Below are 19,320 nucleotides of genomic sequence, written 5' to 3'. Positions count from 1 at the left end.
AATCCTTTGAGATTCATTGCGATACTAGTGGTAATGGCATATGAGGTGTGTTAACGCAAGAGAAGCGCCCCATAGCTTATTTTAGTGAGAAACTTTCCGGAGAGCAACTCAATTACCCCATCTATGACAAAGAGTTATATGCTTTAGTGCGAGTTTTGCATGAATGGGAACACTATCTTCGCCGTCATGAATTTATAATTCATACTGATCATGAAACGCTTAAATACCTTAAGGGTCAAACCAAGTTGAACAAGCTTCGTGCTAAGTGGAGTGAATTCATTGAGTCTTTTCCTTATGTCATCAAGTACATCAAAGGTAAGAAAAATGTTGTGGTGGACGCTCTTTCCCACATATGCATGCTTGTTACTCAACTTGAATTGGATGTCATTGGCTTTGAGCACATAAAAGACTTGTATGCGCATGACCCAACTTTTTCTACTCCTTATGCCAAGTGTTTGAAGCATACATCTTGAGAACGCTATTACATCAAAGATGGATATCTTATGAGAGCTAACAAACTTTGCATCCCCGAGTCTTCTCTTCGTTTGTTGCTTTTGCAGGAATCTCGTGGAGGAGGACTAATGGGACATTTTGGATGCGACAAGACTTTCACTACGCTCGCCAAGAACTATTATTGGCCCAAGATGTTTCGCGACGTCAACCGCTTCACCAATTGATGCTCTACATGTCACAAAGCTAAGTCTAAAGCTCAATCACATGGCCTTTACATGCCTCTCCCAATTCCATATCAACCATGGGACGACATTAGCATGGATTTTGTACTTGGATTGCCTAGAACTCGAAATGGAAAGGATTCAGTATTTGTTGTTGTGGACCGATTCTCTAAGATGGCACATTTCATTCCTTGCAACAAGATAGATGATGCTTCACATGTTGCCAATATCTTTTGTAGGGAAATCTTACGACTACATGGAGTGCCAAAGACGATCGTCTCGTACCGCGGCGTCAAGTTCTTGAGTTACTTTTGGAAGACCCTATGCGCCAAGCTCGGAATCAAGCTACTCTTCTCCACGGCGTACCATTCACAAACCAACGGCCAAACGGAGGTGACCAACCGCACACTCTTCGCTCTACTTCATGTGCTCATCAAGAAGAACATGAAGGAGTGGGAGGAGTGTCTACCTATCGTCGAGTTCGCCTACAACCGCGCAAGACACTCAACAACCGGCAAGTCCCCCTTCGAGGTCGTCTACGGATTCAACCCATTGTCCCCTTTGGACATTCTTCCACTACCATTACAAGAGCGCATCAATATGGACGCAAGTGCATGTGTGAACCATCTCAAGAAGGTGCATGAAGATACAAGGCAAACCATCGAGCGCCAAGTACAATGACTTTCGACCAAGCGCAACATCAACAAGCACCCCATGGTATTCAACATTGGAGATCTTGTGTGGCTACACCTTCGCAAGGACCGCTTTCCCCACGAACGCAAGTCCAAACTTCGACCACGAGCGGACGGACCCTTCGAGGTGCTTGAACGCTACAACAACAATGCCTACAAGATCGACCTCCCGCGCGAAAAGTACTCCGTGAGCGACATCTTCAATGTCAAGGATCTCTCACCCTACCATGATGATGAGGATTTTGATCCGAGGTCGGATCTTCCCCAAGGGAGGGGAGATGATGCGGAGCATCCTACGGGCATCCCCATGGACCCACCATCGTCTCACGAAGTGCCAAGAGGACCCATGACTCGAGCTAGAGCTAGAGCTCTCGAGACCGAGGTGAATTCTCTCCTTAGTGATATTACATATGATCCTCTCGAGACATGGCTACTACCTAAGTCCGAGATGTTGTGCATGATTAGGTACCAAAAGGACCCTCCCGAAGATGCACGTGAAGACGGACAAGCCGCCAAGTCCACGGATGAAGAGGAACGCTGAAAGGAGAAGAAGGCATCTCCAGGGCCCGGACATCCGGCCCCGAGCCCGGATATCCGGCCGCTGGAGACAACATCCTTCCAGCCGCTGGACATCTACAGGCCCCAGACATCCGGCCCGGCCCGGAAATCCGGCCCCAACGCCCGGATATCCGAACAAACTGCAACAGAGGACATAAGAGAACCCCCGCCAGCCCGGACATCCGACCCCTCTAGCCCGGACGTCCGGCCTCCCCTGTCTGCGCACAGTGTAAGGGCCCGAGGCCCGTGTACCCCTTCGCCCACCTAGACTATATATACTCTTCTCCTACCTACGTTTTAGGGTTAGCAAAGTAGTAGCTCATTTGAGATAGAGGTTTGCTCATCCACATCGGATCTACTCCACGAAAGAGACCGCGGCCCCTCTTCAGAGAAGATCCCTTTGGATTCAAGACCTCCTCACGGAGAAGACATCAAGACCTCCTCACGGAGAAGATCGTGCTACTTGTATCGTCCTTAGTTGACCATGGATCTTGTGATCTCTTATGTACTCGAGGATCTAGCATATGTGTGACTATTTCTTGTTGGTTTTAGTGATTCTCTCGTGTTTCCCCTTGTGATTTTCCTCGTTTTCCCCCTCATGTTCTTCGCGGGATCCGCTCCTTTCGTGAAAGATCGGCCCCTAGGGTTCCTACCCTACATTGGACAGTTTTTAGTGTTAGATACATCTGTAACTAGATAAATCCAAATCAACTAATTTGGAACGGAGGGAGTACTAGTTTATACTGCAGTAATGCGACATGATTTTTTTTAATCTTTTATTGGTTAAGCTCTCCTTGGCCATATTTGCTTCTCAAATTCGGCCAGACGATTTCGTATCTTACTGAATCTTCTTTCCACTGCCTAGCATTCTAAATTATGAATCCAGTCCCTAGTACGCCAGCACTAATCTCTACTCCTAAAGGAGGAGTTTGTGGTCATGATGGTAGGTCATAGTATGTTCGTTCGTCTCGTCCATCCCCCTTTTTCCGTTCTACCTGGTTTACGGAAGGCAAGTTTCGATATGATTTGATTGCATGACACCTTTGCCTTTTCCCCGTCCTACAAAATCATATCGCGGTCTGATTTGATTGTGTGACATGATGCGCAGGAGCGGCGCCTCCCACCAGAACTCACTGATCCTTCTCTCCACTCCCGCCCGGTTCCCTTGCGCCGCTGCCGCCCCAAGCTCTCCAACGGCGCTCCGACGGCCGCGACATCCCATAAGCCGCCACCTTCTCTCCAGTTCTCGGCTGCCGTCGACTCTCTTGCGTCATTCAAGGTCAGCTGGAGCCTGGAGGTCGTGGCACCATCCATCTGCCTGCGTAAGTGCCTCCTCGCCCTGGTGGTGCAGCTGTTGGCGTCGGAGGGCCGTCGCTCAGTAGGACCGCATCCTCTCGCGTCTCCACTCGACTGATCCAGCGCTGGCGATCGGCATCTTCCACTTGGTGAGGCGTGGCACCGACCTGAATCTCGGACGAGCTTCTCTACATAAGATGGGCAGAAAGTTTGCAAAATCTAGCGACTGTAGAACACAGCCAATTGCATACATCCGTGAAGAACCTCCTTGGATGCAGATGGCCTCGATTTTCCATCATGCCATGAATGTTAAAATTCCTTGATGTAAGCGGTCTGGTTCTTTCAATCTATGTGTAGCGTGTTATGTTCGTGTTTCTAGCTGGCAGAGTACAGATTGCTTTTATAGTCCAAATTACTTTAGCATCAATCGATTCATGGTTAGTCATTCCAGTTTTAGCATCTCGGTTCCTAATTACCCTCTAACTTTAGCATCAATTTGTTTGGGACTAAAGGCTTTGTTATTGTTGTTGTTGTATCATATATGATGATTTGTTGTAATATTTTCGTACTTTTTTTGGAGGACACAAGATTTCAGTACCCCTTGTAATAATATCTTATGTGATTTTTGGACAAGTACACGCCTAGATTTTTGGGATTAAACACTGGTGAGTTAATATGATACTGACAATTTTGGTACCTGACCTGAGTTTGTGGAAGATTAGTCTGCTTTCAAAAATATATGATATCGCATACAAAATTGTTTACAATTGTTCAGGGAATTAGGGAGATATAATACACACGTCATATTTAAGAACTATGTTTCGCTCAGGTCTCTTGATATTTTTCTAAACATAAAAATTAATTGCTCGGCGCCGAGTACGATTGTATATAATAAAGTAGGCAAGTAGCTCATCAGTCTATCAATCATGTACAATTCTAGATAATTTTGGCACTCAGTTCAGTTATGGCAATAGTTACCATTTAGTTCTGTTATGGGTATTAGTTCAATTATGGGCAATAGTGGACATTTAGTTCAGTACACAATCAGTTCTGGGTGCCAACAATAGTTGTCATCTGTTTTAGCACAAGTTCAGTTTTGGGTGCCATTTAGTTCAGTTCAGTTAGGAGCAACAATTGACATTCAGTTTGGTTCAGAATTATGCATATGTACTTCTGTCCAATTCTGCACTTGCACAAAGCTTACTGGAACACTCGTTTAGTCATAACATTCAAGCAAACGAAACTTTTTTCCATTACATCTGTTTCTACACACATACAAGTAGCAACTGCAATTCCTATTCAGTCATAAGATCCGATCATAACAACAATATTTAGTGATCTCAATTTTTCATGCCATACTAAATTCAGCTAACAAACTCATGGAGGTCATGGCCAGTGTCGCAGTGTCGCAGAAGGATTTGTGCTCCTCCTCTTGGAGGTCATGGCCAGTGTCGCAGCCCTGAAGCAGATAGTACGACTGTTATGACCGGCGTACATTATAGCCGTAGGAGGCCCAATGGCGCAGGCAGTTAGGGGCTTGGCCCAATTTACCGTTATTTTTATTAGCACATAGGAAGATTATATAAACACATGTAAGGATCCGTTTTGAGGATAAGCAATAATCAATCTTGATTGCTCAGCTCCCTTCAGGAGCCGGGACCCCTAAAACCCTAGCCGCCCCTGCGCCTCCTCCTTCCCGCGCGATCACGGCGCCCCATCGTCGTCGGCCACGCCGGTCACCTCGTCAACCCTCCTTCCACCCTATAACTTGAGATCGCGCCCTGGTAGGGACTCGATTCCTATCAATCTGATATCAGCAGTCTCGGGTTCGATCATATCCACCCTATGCCCAGCGCCATCCTTTCGCTGCCGGTCACCAGCACGCCGCCGATGACCACCACGGCGGGCGCGCCATCCTTGTCGGGGCCTATCTCCTCCGCCGCTTGGACGCCGCCGATTTCCGCCCCCATCGTCTTCACCCCAGAGGAGATGATGGCTGCGCTCCGGGAGCTCAGTCAGGCGGTTTCGGGCATCCGCACCTTCCTCTCGGGACCCTATGCCCAGCAGCCGCCAGCTCCCTTCGCCACCATCATGGCACCGCAGCAGCAGCCATGGTAGTCGCCGCCACCGGCGACCTCCTTCGCCCCCACCATGGCGCTGCCGCCACCGGCAACCTTGGCCCAGGGCATCCCAACGACGGCATAGGGGGTGCCCATCCACCAGGTCTGGTTCCCCCCGTCGCCATCACCGTTGCTGGCCTGGCTCCTCGGGTCCGTCGGGCCGGTCTACACGATGGCCTCGGGCAAACCGCACGTGCCGCCGCCGGCGCTGCACCCCGCCATGCAGTACGGCGGGCCCTCGGGTTCCACTGGCCCCTACGACGGCATCGACGGGCCCCTGTTCCATGGCGACACTATGATGCCTGCCTACTCGGCTCCGTCGTCCTCGCTGCTCCACGCCGATGAGGCGCGCCCGACCTTTGGGTCTTTTTATATTGCGTATGCTACACGTGCAGCGCGTCGATGCGGGCGAGTTGCCGGAGCCATGGCGCCTGGACGACGGCCTACTCCTGCACGGGCAGCGTCTCTTCGTGCCGTATACGGCGATCTCCGCCACCAGACCATTCTGTTGGCACAGTCGGCCGGCCATGATGGTGTGCAGAAGACCCTCCACTGCCTCCGAGCAGATTTCTCCATCCCCGGCGACCATGTGCTGGTCCAAGACTGGGTGCGATCTTGCGTGATGTGCCAGCGCAACAAGACGGAGACACTACAGCCGACGGGACTGCTACAGCCCCTCGAGGTGCCCTCTCAGGTCTGGGCCGACATCTCCATGGATTTTATCGAGGGCCTTCCCAAGGTGGGCGGCAAGTCCGTCATTCTCACGGTGGTCGACCGCTTCTCCAAATACGCGCACTTCATCACGCTCGGCCACCCCTACACCGCCACCTCCGTCGTGCGTGCTTTCTTCGACGACATCGTCCGCCTCCATGGGTTTCCCTCCTCGATCTTCAGCGACCACGACCCGGTGTTCAGCGGCCATGTCTGGCGTGATCTTTTTTAGATGGCGGGCGTAAAATTGCGCCTGAATACGACATTCCATCCACAGAACGACGGGGAATCCGAGATGGTCAACAAGGTGATAAATAGTTATCTCAGGATTGCCAGAGAGAAAAAAGAAGGGGGAGGAAGAACATAAAGGGGTGGCCCCATGCCACCAATCAAGCAAAAAACAAGTCAATTCCCCATCATTAACAATAAATTTACTGTATGTTCTAGATTAAAATGACTATTATTTATTTATTTATTAAGTAGCAACGTATCACTGTGATAGTTGCGGCTGGGTGCGGATATGGTGTTGTAAAAAAGTTCGACAATATGAGTTGATGTGTATAAGAATTGCAAGTACACAACATGTGTCGAACCACTGAAATATTTATATATGCAAACAGCCAAAAATATATCCATTGCCCGTGGCAACGCACGGGCATTCTACTAGTTGTTTTAAAGGATCGGAGTTGATTATCTAATTTCGAAGCTAGAGCAAGTTAAGTAGATGCCTTCTCTATTTTTTGCGGAAACTAACTTGGTGTTGTCGATGTTAATATCTTTGGTATATACTTGTCAAACTTCAGAAAATTTGACTTGGGGTAGGACTACAATTTGGAACGGAAGAAGTATTTGGTAGCGCCATTTCCTTTGATGCGGTTGTCTCAGACGAAGACACAAAGCAGAACCACATTTCAGCGAATTATACCATATTTGCTCCCATTGTATAGATAAGTAGCATGTTTTATTTTTATTTTTGAGGGATAGATAGTAGCATGTGCTGATCTAGTGGAAGCAACACGAATGGAACAATTCTGGTGAGAGCAACTCTAGCACATACCCTAAAACGCTCAAAACTAGAAAAACTCTAGCACATACCCTAATACCGTTTTATAGTTTTTGGCGAAAAAAGTTTAAATCAGATCCCGTAAAATGCACCGTACTGTTAAAAAAATTACAACTTGCCCTAAAAAAGATACCTCCTACCTCAAATTTTTAAAATTTTGCCCGATGTTTTACGGTTTTTCCTATTACACAAAAGCAGTTGGGGGAGTGGAACTTCAGCCATAAGCGCTCCGGCGCAGGCGGAGATGGCCGGGGCCATCCGTGCGGGCGGTGCCACGCGGTCTCGCAGTACGGCAGCTCCTCGTACCCGAGCGCCTCCATGGCACCGTCGTAGTCCGCCGCCGTCCATGTAGGAAACCCCCGCAGCAGCACCGCCCCTGCCTCCCACAGCAGCGGCTCCACCCGAGACGCCCGCTCCGACCGCACAATTGTCGGTCGGGACGAGCATTGCGGGGAAGGGGACACCCTCCTCTCTCCTGGTCCTGTGGATTCGCCAGTCGGGAAGAGCACCGTGGGGAAGGTGATGCCCTTGATGACCCGCTACCTCAAGAAGCTGTTGCCTGCCACAGGCGCCATCTGCGAGACTGCCCAGTGCTGTGAGCTCCCTGTCCATGTCCATGGAAGAAACTTTTAATTTTGCGAAAAGTCCATGAAAGATCCAGACGGATCGGGCACGAGCAGGAGGTTGACCAGGACAAAAGGTCCCAATTGCGATCTTTATTTTGCTTGTAAGGGGCTTTATGCTATTCACCGATAATTTATACAGGATCTTTTCTACCGACACACATATCCATACTGTAAAAGCTCCTAAAAATCTTTTGCAGTCTACCCTAATGATTTTACAGTAGGAGTTTTTAGGGCATCTGCTAGAGTTGCTCTAACAAATACCAATGTGCGTGCACGCGCGCACAGCACATGACTGCATGATATGTACTGTGAAACCGACGGGCTAACTAATAGCAATTAGCAAGCATAATCCTTGAGCATAAACATCACAAGGCTGCTGCCTTTGCCTTAGAAAATAGATTTTTTCTCTTTCATTAGTCTCAAGCGGAGGCGCAAAATAAAACCAATGTTTGCACCGAATCATATCATATTTTTCTCTCACTGAATAGACAAGTAGCACGTTGGTCTAACGAAAGCAAGAATGGTTCAATTCTATCAAGTAACCTCTTTGTCTGCCAACTTAGTGAAACCAATGATGTCAAAATAAAAGTTAGTGAAGCCGGCGGAGTGGCTAATAGCGGGCATAATCCGTCCACATAAATATCACGAAGCTGCTGCCTTGCCTCAGAAAATAGATTATATCCGTAAAGGTCACTTAGGGGGCAAATGACCACTTGATCAATTTAATATCTTGTTTGAAGGAATAATGTATGATAGTCAAATCAGGGTCCCTGGTCTTTGATGGATTTCGTCTTTTTCTTTTTGACCAACTCGATCTAGCCGTTGCCCACTGCAGCCGCTTCCCACAATCTTATTTCTCCTTTTCCTTCACCTCGCTGCCCACACGCCCTATCATTGGGCCCTATACCCACCCCCACCAGCCTGCCCATGCACCGAGGCAATCGACCCCCACGTCCACGGTATCGCTGCACGGCCGGTCAGCCCTGCATGCAACATGGACCCACCACATGCACAATGATGATCCCACTGCCTCGCCCGACACATCAAATCCTACAAAAGATCCGTACTTACCTCATGATGCCGCGCATGCGGGCGAGGCGTGCACTGGACCTGACCCCCCCCCCCCATCGGTCTCTCTGTCTGTGCCAAATCTGGACACCCCACCTGACCCACGCGCGTCTAATCCGGGTGCCAACGCGCCGCCTCCTGTCTCCCCACGCGCCGCCCCGGTGCCCGAGCCGCCAGAGAATCTCGCCTTGGGAACCCACGATCTCGCGCGACCTCCCACGACGAACGGCGCTCCCTCGCCTCTGTCGCACCCCCCTCTAGTCCTGACCAGCATCTAGCTATAATCATCGCCTCTAAACCCTACCTAAACCCTCCATCACCACCCCGCACCCCCCCCCCCCGTCGTCTCAATCGCTGACACACGCAAACGATCTCGCCACCCTGACGGCGGATACGCTGCATGCTCGGTCCAAACGCTCCACGACGCCCACATATCGAGACGTGCTACTCTCCAGTCCTCATAACCACAGTGCGCCGTTGCCCCGGCCACCCTATATATCCCCACGCCGGCTCCTCCCCCCTCATCTTCACCCCCTCTCGCCTCCATCCACTAAAAAGCGTCGCCGCTGCTTCCGCTGCCTCGCCCTAGACCACTGCGTAGAGCTCTGCCGCGACCCCGTCCGTTGCGCCCGCTGCTGGCGGAACGGCCATCGTAGCCACGACTGCAGGTATCGTCGGATCTGGCCCTTCTTCCCTCCCCTACCAGATTCATTCACCGCTACCTCTAACCCAGCATTCTGCCCTCGCAGCATGGAACCCGGAAGCTCATCGTCTGCTGCGAACACCGACCCTCGCACCCTCATGATCGGGCAGATCCCCATCATCTTTTCCGAGCCTTTCCCCGCTGTATGTGTGCCATCCTCCTTCATCCTCCAGCGCATCCATGTTGGCGCCAATGGCATCCCACTCCCTCCCAACTCGCCGCCACGGTCCTCTGCACCACCTCCCACCCCCACCACACCACACGACCCCATGCACACACACTCCTCACCATTCGACTCCCAGGAGCTTAGGGACCGCCTCACCGACGTGTTCATTACCTCCCAGCACACCACGGCCGCATCCTATGTGTCTGACTCAGATGAGGACGAGGAGCTGCCTCGCCCCTTCCGCGACGCCGGGCCGCTGCCTCCCTACGGAGACATGCCTCTCGTCGCTGCACCTCCATGCCTCGTGCACTACCCTCGGTGTTTCGCCTTTGCCCACCTCCGCACTCCTGACCCCAACCCCACCCCCTCATCCGCCGTGCCATCCAGCTTACGTGCGGCAACCCCGCCTTCATCATGGGCGGCTCATGGCGCGGGGTTGCTTGCCTCACTTTCCACACCCCCTCGGCCCGCAACGACGTCGTTCGCCGCAGCCCTATAGATTTCGAAGGCAACACCATCACCATCGAGCCGGTCGAGCACGTCGACCGCTCCATTGCCATCTACTTTGACCTGGCTGAAATTGAGGTATCCGAGTTCCCACACGAGCTTTGGCACAACGACGGCATTCGCTTCGCCTTGGCTTTCCTCGGCGATGTCTCTGCCGTCGATGACTTCTGCCTCCATGGCATCGATTACACATCTGTTCGCGCTTTGGTTCTGCTCCAATCCGGCAAGCCAGCCCCGCCAGGCATCGTGATCCAGCTCCCCCTATCAACGAAATCAAGATAGCCAAAGTCGTAGAGATCTCACGTTGGCACCACGGCGATGGCGCCAACCCTTTCGGTGGCGACTCCACTGATGGCGACTCCGCCCCCCTCCCACAGCGTGGCTCTCCTCGCCATGCTTCCCCCGCGCATCTCACCCCAGTCATCACTGCCGTTCGTGCTGGATGGCGTGCCGACCCCACGTACGGTGGGACCCGCCCCGTGGCGGAGCCTGTTGCTCTCCCTCCAGCACCGGCCTCCTCTGGCCATGGCACCAATGTTTTCTCCCTTCTCCCTCCCGCACCTCCACATGGTTCCATGCACCAACCCCTTGTCATCTTCGACAATGAATCCGCCGGCTCCGAGGACATGCATGCTCCGCTTCTACATGCAGATATGTCACGGTCCCTGGACATGGTGCATGCACCCGCGGGGGGGGGGACTCGGGCCCACCTGTCATCCGGCCTTCTTCATTGGTCGGCGCGGTGACCCCGCCCCCGCCACCTCCACTCCCTACGACCACGGCCCCGCCCGCCCGCCTGCTCTTTTCCTCCGCCACCTCTGCCTTCTCGGCGGTCGTGGCTGAGGCTCCGAACGCGGCACTCGTCCCCAACTTCACCTTCTCGGCTGGCGAATCGTCCCATTCTGCTGGTAAAGTCTCACTCTCTCAGTCTCCTGCTCAATCACTTCCTCTCCTGGCTATCGAAGCTGCCCTGACCCATGAAACCCCTGATGCAGCGCTGCCTCTCCATGACCTGGACACCCACGAGTGCACCATACGCAAAGAACGCCGGAAGACAGCCCATGACCAGTCCTGCTCCAAGGACAAGCTGCGTCGCAGTGCACGGCTCGCTGGCAAGGAGGCCCGATACTCGCCTATGGTCGCCAAGGCAGTCAAGGCCAAGGCAGCTCACCTCTCTGCTGCAGATGTGGGCACAACCATTAACCGTGCCATCCATGAGGCCCGCCTGGACGTCCCCGATGGTCCCCCGGCCTCAGCTGAAGACCTTGCTGCCATTGCCTTGCTCTGTGGGGCGGATGATGGCCAGGTTGGTGCCATCCTCGAAGCTGATGAGGAGGTCTCCGGTGCCGAAGATTCTCCATGATCAGTACGCTACCTCCACCTTGCTCCGCGGACAGCGACCCCACGCCGCCGTTCGTCGCCCGTGCCTCCCCCTCGTTCGTACTACCTCTGTACTTTTGGTCCCTCCGATGTAATCGTCTGAACTTGTTCTGCTCTATCGACGTGATGTATCTTTTGCTACCATGTAACTGTACTGGTTCGGCCTTAAAAACCCTGGTGTACGCAGTTGTTTCATGAGTAATGCAACTTTCTCTATATGCTCTTGGAATGTACGTGGTCTTGGTGATCAAGAGAAATGCTCCGACGTCCTCTCTGAACTAATCTCTATAAATCCACCCATCGCCTTACTACAAGAATCCAAACTCGACACACTACCGGACCCAAAAATACGCTCATTCATGCCCCGCCAACTAGATCAAGTTTTTACCCTACCTGCTGTAGGCATGGCGGGCGGCACCATCTCTACAGTTAACACAGCCTTGTTCCAAGTAACTCCTTCTCTTACCTCTCCTTCTCCTCAACTCTATCACTGCGATCAACGCTAACTGACAAAACCATAGCCTGTTGGAAATATGCCCTAGAGGCAATAATAAATTAGTTATTATTATTATATTTCATTGTTCATAATAACCTTTATTATCCATGCTAGAATTGTATTGATAGGAAACTCAGGTACATGTGTGGATACATAGACAACAACATGTCCCTAGTAAGCCTCTAGTTGACTAGCTCGTTGATCAATAGATGGTTACGGTTTCCTGACCATGGACATTGGATGTCGTTGATAACGGGATCACATCATTAGGAGAATGATGTGATGGACAAGACCCAATCCTAAGCCTAGCACAAAGATCGTGTAGTTCGTATGCTAAAGCTTTTCTAATGTCAAGTATCATTTCCTTAGACCATGAGATTGTGCAACTCCCGGATACCGTAGGAGTGCTTTGGGTGTGCCAAACGTCACAACGTAACTGGGTGGCTATAAAGGTACACTACAGGTATCTCCGAAAGTGTCTGTTGGGTTGGCACGAATCGAGACTGGGATTTGTCACTCCGTGTAAACGGAGAGGTATCTCTGGGCCCACTCGGTAGGACATCATCATAATGTGCACAATGTGATCAAGGAGTTGATCACGGGATGATGTGTTATGGAACGAGTAAAGAGACTTGCCGTTAACGAGATTGAACAAGGTATCGGGATACCGACAATCGAATCTCGGGCAAGTATCGTACCGCTAGACAAAGGGAATTGTATACATGATTGATTGAATCCTTGACATTGTGGTTCATCCGATGAGATCATCGTGGAGCATGTGGGATCCAACATGGGTATCCAGATCCCGCTGTTGGTTATTGACCGGAGAGTTGTCTCGGCCATGTCTGCTTGACTCCCGAGCCCGTAGGGTCTACATACTTAAGGTTCGATGACGCTAGGGTTATAGGGAAAGTATGTACGTGGTTACCGAATGTTGTTCGGAGTCCCGGATGAGATCCCGGACGTCACGAGGAGTTCCGGAATGGTCCGGAGGTAAAGATTTATATATAGGAAGTATGGTTTTGGCCACCGGAAGTGTTCCGGGCATCACCGGTAGTGTACCGGGACCACCGGAGGGGTCCGGGGGTCCACCGGGAGGGGCCACGGGCCCCGGAGGCATACATGGGCCAAGTGTGACAAGGGACCAGCCGCTAGGTGGGCTGGGGTGCCTCCCCACCAAGGCCCATGCGCCTAGAGAGGAGAGGGGGCAAACCCTAAGGGCAGATGGGCCCTAAGGCCCATGCCTGGTGCGCCTTCCTCTCCCTCCCAGTTGGCCGCCACCCCAGATGGGGATTGGGGCTGCCGCCACCCCTAGGTTGGAAACCCTAGGTGGGGGCGCAGCCCTCCCTCTCCCCCTTTAGAGAGTGGAGGCAAAGGGGCGGCCCAACACATGAAGTTCCTCCCCTGTTGGCGCGGCCCTACCCCTCTCCCTCCTCGACTCTCGTAGTGCTTGGCGAAGCCCTGCTGGAGTCCCGCACTCCTCCACCACCACCACGCCATCGTGCTGCTACTGGATGGAGTCTTCCCCCACCTCTCCTTCTCCCCTTGCTGGATCAAGGCGTAGGAGACGTCACCGGGCTGCACGTGTGTTGAACGCGGAGGTGTCGTCCGTTCGGCACTAGGATTATCGGTGATTTGGATCACGACGAGTACGACTCCATCAACCCCGTTCACTTGAACGCTTCTGCTTAGCGATCTACAAGGGTATGTAGATGCACTCTCCTTCCCCTCGTTGCTAGATTACTCCATAGATTGATCTTGGTGATGCGTAGAAAATTTTGAATTTCTGCTACGATCCCCAACAGTGGCCTCAGAGCTAGGTCTATGCATAATTTCTATGCACGAGTAGAATAAAAGTTGGTGTGGGCGTCGATTTTGTCAATTTACTTGTCGTTACTAGTCTTATCTTGATTCGGCGGCATCGTGGGATGAAGCGGCCCGGGCCGACCTTACACGTACTCTTACATGAGACTGGTTCCACCGACTGACATGCACTAGTTGCATAAGGTGGCTAGCAAGTGTCTGTCTCTTCCACTTTAGTCGGATCGGATTCGATGAAAAGGGTCCTTATGAAGGGTAAATAGAAATTGGCATATCACGTTGTGGTTTTGACGTAGGTAAGAAACGTTCTTGCTAGAAACCTATAGCAGCCACGTAAAAACTTGCAACAACAATTAGAGGATGTCTAACTTGTTTTTGCAGCATATGCCTTGTGATGTGATATGGCCAAAAGGATGTGATGAATGATATATGTGATGTATGAGATTGATCATGTTCTTGTAACAGGAATCACGACTTGCATGTCGATGAGTATGACAACCGGCAGGAGCCATAGGAGTTGTCTTAATTTATTTATGACCTGCGTGTCAACATAAACGTCATGTCATTACTTTACTTTATTGCTAAAGCGTTAGCCATAGTAGTAGAAGTAATAGATGACGAGGCAACTTCAAGAAGACACGATGATGGAGATCATGATGATGGAGATCATGGTGTCATGCCGGTGACAATGATGGTCATGGAGCCCCGAAGATGGAGATCAAAAGGAGCAAAATAGGGATGGCAATGGGTAGGGTATGGGCGGGTACAACCTCCTTCTACCCAAACCCATACCCATAGAAACTTTTTATACCCAACCACTTCAATACCCATGGGTATAAACTGACACCCATACCCATACCCGTCGGGTATCCTATACCCAATGGGTATCCATTGGATACAATATATAGCATTCAAATTTTTAAGAGGTAGAGAAATGAGTTTAAAATTCAAATGATCATGGTAGAGTAGTATAGCACGTATGTGGCCTCCTCAAGTGGGTGGCCTCTTGGAGGCATCAGGGGAGTATGAGCAACGGTTGGTGGAAGGCCGACGTAGTGGAAGGCGGTGGTGGGAATTGGGGATCGTTGGATCGAGTGTTCGACAAGAGTCTGGTAGCGCAGAGTCGATATTTCATCTTTTTGAGGAGTCACATAGGATGTATGAGGAGTGGCGAGCAGGTGATTATGAGCCTATGAGCTATGACTTGTCTAAGGAATACGAGATTTAAGGTTGGACCATATGAGTTGGATGCTAACCCCACATGTTATAGGAGTTATTTTCATTTATTAATTTTTTCTGGGTATCCATTGGGTTACCCATGGGCACAATTTCTTACCCATGCCCTACCCATATATTTTGCGGGTATGGGTACCCATTACCCGTGGGTATAAAATCTTTTCAAGTCTTGCCATACCCATTATTTTCGGGTAGGGTATCCGCGGGTACCCATACCCATGGGCAAAACTGCCATCCCTAGAGCAAAATGATATTGGCCATATCATGTCACTATTTGATTGCATGTGATGTTTATCATGTTTTACATCTTATTTGCTTAGAATGACGGTAGCTTAAATAAGATGATCCCTCGCAATAATTTCAAGAAAGTGTTCCCCCTAACTGTGCACCGTAGCGAAGATTCGTTGTTTCGAAGCACCACGTGATGATCGGGTGTGATAGATTCTAATGTTCGAATACAACGGGTGTAAGCCAGATTTACACACGCAATACACTTAGGTTGACTTGATGAGCCTAGCATGTAGAGACATGGCCTCGGAACACGGAAGACCGAAAGGTCGAACATGAGTCGTATAGAAGATACGATCAACATGAGATGTTCACCGTTGATGACTAGTCCGTCTCACGTGATGATCGGACACGGCCTAGTCGATTCAGATCATGTTTCACTTAGATGACTAGAGGGATGTCTATCCGAGTGGGAGTTCATTAAATAATTTGATTAGATGAACTGAATTATCATGAACATAGTCTAAATTGTCTTTGCAAATATGTTGAAGATGAATAGCTCACGTTGTAGCTCCCTATTTCAATACGTTCCTAGAGAAAGACCAAGTTGAAAGATATTGTAAGCAATGATGCGGACTAGGTCCGTAGTCCGAGGAGTGTCCTCACTGCTACACAGAAGGCTTATGTCTTTGATGCACCGCTCGATGTGCAAACCCCTACAACGTCGTCTTTGAATGTTATGAACACCTAACAGACACGTCCTGATGACTACTTAATAGTTTAGTGCACCACACTTTACGGCTTAGAATCGGGATTCCAATTACGTTTTGAACGGCATGAGACATATGAGATGTTCCAAGAGCTGAAATTGGGATTTCAGGCTCATGCCCGTGTTGAGAGGTGTGAGACCTCTGACAAGTTCTTTTGCCAACAAGATGGAGGAGAATTGCTCAGCTAGTGAGCATGTGCTCAGAATGTCTGGGTGCTACAATCACTTAAATCAAGTGGGAGTTAAACTTCCAGATAAGATAGTGATTGATAGAGTTCTCTAGCCACTATCACTAAGCTACTAGATCTTCGTGATGAACTATGACATGCAAGGGATGGAGTTGATCCCGGAGCTGTTCGCGGTGCTTAAGACCGCAAAAGGTAGAAATCAAGAAGGAGCATCAAGTGTGGATGGTTTAACAAGACCACTGGTTTCAAGAAGGGCAAGGGCTAGAAGGGAAACTTCATGGATGGCAAACCAGTTGCCGCTCCAGTGAAGGAACCCAAGGTTGAACCCAAACCTAAGACTAAGTGCTTCTATTGTAAAGGGAACGGTCACTGGTAGCGGAATTACCCCAAATGCATGGTAGATAAGAAGGCTGGCAACTTCAACAAAATTTATACGTGTTATTAATGTGTACCTCACTAGTACTCCTGGTAGCACCTGGGTATTGGATACCGGTTCAGTTACTATTATTGGTGACTTGAAGCAAAAGCTACGGACTAAACGGAGACTGGCTGAGGGCGAGGTGACGATGTGTGAGATCACCATCGCACGCTCCATCTGCCTTCGGGATTAGTATTGAACCTAGATAAATGTTATCAGGTGTCTACGTTGAGCATGAATATGATTAGATCATGTTCATTGCAATACGGTCATTCATTTAAGTTAGAGAATAATGGTTATTCTGTTTACATGAATGATACCTTTCATGGTCATGCACCCGATGTGAATGGTTCATTGAATCTCGGTCGTGGTGATACACATGTTCACGCCAAGAGATGTAGAGTTAATAATGATAGTACCACTTTCTTGTGGCACTGCCGCTTAGGTCATATTGGCGTAAGATGCATGAAGAAACTCCATATCGATGGATGTTTGGAGTCACTTGATTTTGAATCGCTTGACACATGCGAGTCATGCCTCATGGGCAGGATGACTAAGACCCCATTTTCAGGTACAATGAAACGGGCAAGTGACTTGTTGGAAATCATGCATGCTGATGCGTGTGATCCAATGAGAATTGAAGCGTGCGGTGGATATCGCTATTTTCTCATCTTCACTGACGATTTGGGTAGATATAGGTATATCTACTTAATGAAGCACAAGTCTGAAACATTTGAAAAGTTCAAGCGATTTCAGAGTGAAGTTAAGAATCAACATAACAATAAGATCATGTTCCTACGATCTGATCAAAAAGGGATTTTCTGAGTTATGAGTTTGGCAATCACTTAAGACATTGTGGAATTGTTTCACAGTTGAAGCCACCTGGAACACCACAAGGTAATGGTGTGTCCGGACGTCGTAATCGAACCCTATGAGATATGGTGTGATCTATGATGTCTCTTACCAATCTACCGTTTTCATTTTGAGGTTATGCGTTAGAGACAGCTGCATTCACTTTAGATAGGACACCAACTAAGTCCGTTGAGACGACATCATATGAACATTGGTTTGGCAAGAAACCAAAGTTGTCGTTTCTTAATGTTTGGGGCTGCGATGCTTAAGGCTTTAGCCGGAGAAGCTCGAACCCAAAGCGGACAAACACATCTTCATAGGATACCCAAAGGTGACAGTTGGGTATACCTTCTATCTCAGATCCGAGGGCAAATTGTTTGTCGCTAAGAACGGGTCCTTTCTCGAGAAGGAGTTTCTCTCGAAAGAATTGAGTGGGAGGAAGATAGAACTTGATGAGGTTGTCGAACCTTTATTTCAACCAGAGAATGATGCAACACAGAAAGATGTTTTCTGTGGCACCTATGTCTGTTGAATAGGAAGTTAATGATAGTGATCATGAAGCTTCGGATCAAGTTGCTATCGAACCTCGTAGGTCGACAAGGATATGTACTACTCCTAAGTGGTACGGTAATCCTGTCTTAGATATCATGTTGTTAGACAACAATGAACCTACGAGCTATGGAGAAGCGATGGTGGGCCCGTATTTCGACAAATGGTTAGAAGCCATGAAATCTGAGATAGGATCCATATATCAGAACAAGGTATGGACTTTTGTGGACTTGCCCATTGATCGGCAAGCCATTGAGATAAATGGATCTTTAAGAAGAAGACGGACGTGGGCGGTAATGTTACCGTCTATGAAGCTCGACTTGTGGGAAAGAGTTTTTTCACAAGTTCAAGGAGTTGACTACGATGAGAATTTCTCACCCGTAGCGATGCTTAAGTCCGTCGGAATCATGTTAGCATTAGCTGCATTTTTCGATTATGAAATCTTACAGATGGATGTCAAAACAAGTTTTCTTACCAAGTTTTTGTAAGAAAAGTTGTATGTGATACAATAAAAGGTTTTGTAGATCCTAAGGATGCTAAAAGGTATGCTGGCTCCAGCAATCCTTCTATGGACTAGAGCAAGCATCTCGGAATCGGAATATATGTTTTGATGGAGTGATCAAAGCTTTTAGGTTTATACAATGTTTGCTAGAAACTTGTATTTACAAGAAAGTGAGTGGGAGCACTACAACATTTCTGATAAGTATATGTGGATGACATATTGTTGATCCGAAATGATGTAGAATTTCTGGAAAGCATAAACGGTTGTTTGAAGAGTGATTTTCAAAGGAAGACCTGGATAAAGCTGCTTACATATTGGGCATCAGGATCTATAGAAATAGATCAAGACGCCTGATGATACTTTCAAAGAACGCACACCTTGACATGTTTTTGAAGGAGTTCAAAATAGATCAGTCAAAGAAGGGGTTCTTACCTGAGTTGTAAGGTGTGAAGTTGAGTAAGACTCAAAGCTTGACCATGGCAGAAAAAAGAGGAAGGACGAAGGTCGTCCCCTATGCTCTTGTCATAGGCTCTATACGGTATGCCATGCTGAGTACCGCACCTGATGTGTGCCTTGCCACATGTCTGGCAAGAGGGTACAAAGGTGATCTAGGAATGGATCACCAGATAGCGGTTAAAATTATCCTTAGAGGAATAAGGAAATGTTTCTCGGTTATGGAGGTGATAAAGAGTTCGAC

Source organism: Triticum aestivum, chromosome 1A (assembly GCF_018294505.1).
Source record: "Triticum aestivum cultivar Chinese Spring chromosome 1A, IWGSC CS RefSeq v2.1, whole genome shotgun sequence".
Lineage (NCBI taxonomy): Eukaryota > Viridiplantae > Streptophyta > Magnoliopsida > Poales > Poaceae > Triticum > Triticum aestivum.
The sequence above is the reverse complement of the archived record's forward strand: the minus strand, read 5'-3'. Positions refer to the sequence as shown.